A 5,107-nucleotide genomic window follows, 5' to 3' on the forward strand; every position below is an offset into this window, starting at 1 on the left:
ATAGCTAATTTTATGGCAGCTTGCAGTTATGCAGGCATATCGATAGCAGATTCCAGTATATCATCCAGGCTTCATAATCAACTAGAGCCATATCATCAGGAACTTTACTATAAATATTATTATGAAAAACATCCAACAGCAACAACAAGGATGGAGAGACTTGATGTCCAGTTTGAATTTCTCAACAATTTATCAAAGACGTTACCTTTAGGAAATTTCAAATTTGAAGACGACAAGGGTAATAAGAATAAGTCTAAGGACTATCAAGTTATGTCAGCATCAGTCAACAACAGCGCATTTAAGAGTTCATTTTATAATCATGATGATTATAAGTATGAAATTCGTGACAATAAAATAGCGATTTACATTGGCTATAATATGGAAGCAGTTAGACAATTGCCAAAGCAATGTGTGATTTGTGCAAGAACAAATCATTACACGATTGAGTGCAAGACTTATCGTAATATGGAAGCAGATGCAAGGTATAAAACAGTCAAAGCAAAGAATCTTTGCATGAATTGCTTGCTAACATCAAATCACAAAGCAAAGGATTGTGATGTTAAGGCAGGATGCGGCTATAGAATCGATAGGTATTCAAGATGTACGGCAAGACATCACATTACGCTTCATCGATCAAATAAGGATCCAATTGATAGTGAAGAGTCAACAGATTCAGAATCTGATGCAACATCAGATGAAAAGAAATCATGTGAGGAGGAATCAAAGGAACATGAGTTGTCACAACAAGAAGAAACAGGAAGTCAACATGAAGCTTCGTACATAAGTAGCTTTATATCAGCAAGTGTTCATAAAAAGCAGGATCAGATAGTGCAAGACTATTCTGATACAACATCAACTAACGATGTAAGTAAGCCATACATATTATTTGCAATTGAAGAGTTTCCAGTAAATGAATTAGAAGACAAGAATGTTAAGTCAAATAAAGAATCAAATGAAATTCGAGAGTCGAATGAATTATTGGAACCGAATGAAAGTTTTACATCAGCTTTATCTATACCTGATGTATTGAATGAAAACAATAAGCTTTCAAATACAGTATCAAATCGAATCCTTCATACTGACAAGCAGTTTGAAGAGATCAATAATGATTCAACAATTAGAATGGAATCAAAACAAAACTATGAAGCGTCAAGTAGCTTCCATAGTCACCTCATTGAGAATGGAAATAAGAAGGTCCAACATTTAAAGCTTGAACGAAAGCGGATCTTAGAAATAGTTCGAATAGGAAACAGCAAAGGACGATATAAGGAATGGAAGATAGGATAATGAAATTTGGTCACCAACATCCAGGAACATATTGGCGCAATGATGGTGCATACTATTCTTCTGGCCCCCCCGAGGATGTCGTTATGTAAAACGACAGTTTTCTAATTATTCGAATATTTCAGAATTATTATATTATTAGTTCATTATTAATTAATTGTTAAAGTTGATTTACTGTATTAACAATTATTATATATAGATTTACATTTAGTATTTTACAATTTCGCTTAAAGAACAATGTAACGGTTGAATTATATTCATATTTAGTATTCACTCCTAAGGCGAATTCACTTACATAGTTTAATTCCCTTTGATAACGCGGTTCTTTTTGACAGCGCGATTGAGTGAGCAAGTCACAAATTTTCAAAAAATTAAATTAAATTCAATTAAATTAAACTTAAATATGTGTTATTTTGTACAATTAATTAAGGCTCAATTCGCAAATAAAGTGATTTAATTAACTGAAATTAATAAGCTAAACTCACTCAATCACAGACACCAATAATTAAAATGCAAAACGCGATTCGATGTGACGTGCTGTTTGCGAAAAGAATTCAAATTGCTAGAGCGAGTCACAAAGTTTCTAATGAAGAACGACCCAAAAGCCGATTTTTAGGATGCCCTACCTTGGTAACAATTCAATTTTGTGTATACTTACTTACTTAACGAAGGTGCACTAGGACTGATTGCTGCATTTAGAGTTCTTCGGGAGCTCGACCTGTCTTTAGATAATTTTTGTCATTTTCTAATTTCCAGCACTTTTGCTCAAACAGTAAAAAATAAAGTTTGTGTATACCTAAATAAAATCCTTAATTTTCAATTCGAGGGTAGGGTACATTGGAGTACATCATAAACCAGCCCCAGGGCTCTAATTTGACTCAATTTATTCAGTTTTATATGTCAATCGATTGAGTTAACTTGTGTGACTGAAGTACCATGGCATGAAGTGTCTGATTGCTCTGAAACTTTGTCAGAATTAAGGTACGGGATATAGCATGTTGAAGTTTTGGCAATTTTTGCCGTGGTACTTTCAGTCGCACGTTAACTTAGTCAATCCCAAGTTCAAGCTTCCTACCCTGCTTCATACAAAATCTGAAAAAACTTTTACATTAATTCTCTTAATCACATAACCCTCAGACAAAGAACCCAAGTACAAACTCTCTAACTCCAACAATATTTTCCTAACACAAAAAAAGCACACTCAAAATAATAATATAAAAAGAAGTAGAGAAAAAAAAGATGATTGATGCATTATAAATGAATGTTAAATAAGATTTTTTTCGTTATTATTAACTCTCATTCTGTCTATGTAGGCGGAACAACAAAAAGAAAAAGTATGTGAAAAAAAGTTAGTGGAAAATCGTAAAAGCTTAAAGAAAATGTAAGTAATCTGAATGAGAGTGGAAGAAGAAAGAAAAGTTTAGGAATTAATTGCTTACAGATTAATAGAAAGGATGTGATATTATTGGAAGGAATTATCTTGAAAAGGAACTCGGGGTGAAGATTCGGAATTAGGGTCCTCAGGCTTTCGTGATTCTAGAGTGATGTCTGATTTTGGCGATTCCTACTCGAAGCCAGATTGACACCAGCTTGGAAGGATAATTTTGCATTTCGAGTGTTGTTGTTAAGGTGGGATTATACACAATTACTTACTTCGCAGGTCATACAAGTCAACTGTGATCCTTGACCATCTCTTAGTTGTCGTCTGAAACTGACTACATAGCAAGGGTCAGACACTCCAGTGGTGCAGTACTGTACTTACTGTACTTTTCATGCTTACAAGTGCAGTAATTATTGTAAGTACAGTACTGTACTTAATGTACATTCATATAAATTCAACAATTACAGTAAGTACAGTACTATACTTTTGGAGTGTCTGGCCCTTTCTAAATAACTTGTTGCTTTCTGTCAATTATTAACACCAATTACTGCACTGTCTTTGTCAACAACCTCTTCTTTATGCCCCAATCGGGTTTAAATGCTAGATTCATGACAGTCTTATACTGTCATGACATGGCTGGTGCTGTCATGACATGGCTGGTGCTGTATTTTGGATAGATTAACCGACTTGTGTCATTCGTTCTGATTTTCCAAATATAACGTTGTTGCATGACCCAATTCATATCAATGCGATGAATTTAGCATACTTTGTGTGTTGCGGAATATCCAACCAGAGCTGATTTGGTCAAAAACAGCGACAAATCACTCAATTTCGATTCGACTTTCCAAGAAATCGAACCAGAATCGGTAATGATGGAAGCCGATACTCTATCACTCGTCCACGGCTGCTAATTCGATGCCTAACCTTTAAACTATTAACATCATCAACAATTTACTCTGTCATGCTTCAGAAGTCAAACAATTGTTTTCAAAACTTCCATTTCAAGGCTCATGGTAAGATTAAACAACTTGTGTCTAAATTATCAAATATTTTATAATCACTTGAATATTCTTCCCCATTCTAAATGTCCATTTCTTATAGTTCACAGTATAAAAATTCCATAAATATTATTCATAACAAGTAACTCGTGTGAAAGTCATTTGTGTGTTTCGATTGACATCATCAAAAATATCCTTCGACATAACATAATTCATAAATAAAATAAGGCGATAGAAAAGAAAATTTTCAGCTTGACTTCACAAATTAGCTCATTCTTAACATTCACCTACACAATAGTTTGATGAATCCAAAAAAAAAAAAAGTCGTTTTGGATATTCATTCACGTGTGTAAATCTTTTTCATTTTCTACTTAATGTTTCATGATTTTTTGTTCTCCTTCCAATTTTCGTTTAGAATTCTAAAGTTTTTTTTTTCTCATGAAAGTTTTTCATTTATGCATAAACCCTTTTTTTTATATCGCCTTATTACATGTATATATGTATTTTCTCCACGAAATGAATCAATAATTCACAAACAGTTTTTACTGTGAATTTTTTTCTCTTTTTTCTTGCTTCTTGTTTTTATTTTCTTGTTTAATAATTTTTTTACATGTTATTTAATAGTGGTTGAATAGGGGGTGGAATGGTTGATGAAATGTCTTAGTGTCGTAGAGGTCTAGACATAGTTGGCAGGACTAATGGAGTCAGACTTTAATATTTTTGAAGACTGAACTATAATTATGTCGGATTTCAATAGATTTGTACTCTAAAATGATTCTGACAACTCTCCCTAACAGACAATGATCGTGATCACTGGTTTGTGATTGCAATCACATTACAATCACAAAGTGTTTTTTCATGATCACAGCTTGTGATCACAATCATTATCGTATCAGATCGTGATCGCTCTGAAAAAATTTCATCATCACCGTATCATAATCACTGAACATAGTCACTGAGCGTAATCAGATGTCATCTGAGTACGATCACTCCAAAAATATCTGAGCATGTTCACTGATCGTGATCAATGAGCGCAATCAGATGTGACCTTATCATAATCACTACTGGAAATTATTATTTTCAAATTATCATAATCACTGATTGTAATCAATGAGCGTGATATTTGATCATGTTCACTGATTGTAATTAGTGAGCGTAATCAGAGCATAATCACTTCCAAAACTTTTCGAAATTTTCCAAAGTCATATGACCATGTTCACTGATTGTAATCAATGATCATAATCAAATGTGTTCTGAGCATGATCACTTCAATCAGGGGGAATATTACTGGGCGTGAAACGTATACGATGATTTTAATTCGTGGAAGTAATTTTGACCTTACTGGATCTTGATTTTAGTTCGTGGAAATGACTTTGATCTTACTGGATCTGGAGTTTTGTTTTTAGAAATGACTTTGACGTGACTGGATCTTGTTTCTAGTTCT

The sequence above is a fragment of the Chironomus tepperi genome, unplaced genomic scaffold, assembly GCF_022539635.2.
Source record: "Chironomus tepperi strain 1889 unplaced genomic scaffold, CSIRO-AGI_Ctep_v1 contig_127, whole genome shotgun sequence".
Classification (NCBI taxonomy): Eukaryota; Metazoa; Arthropoda; class Insecta; order Diptera; family Chironomidae; genus Chironomus; species Chironomus tepperi.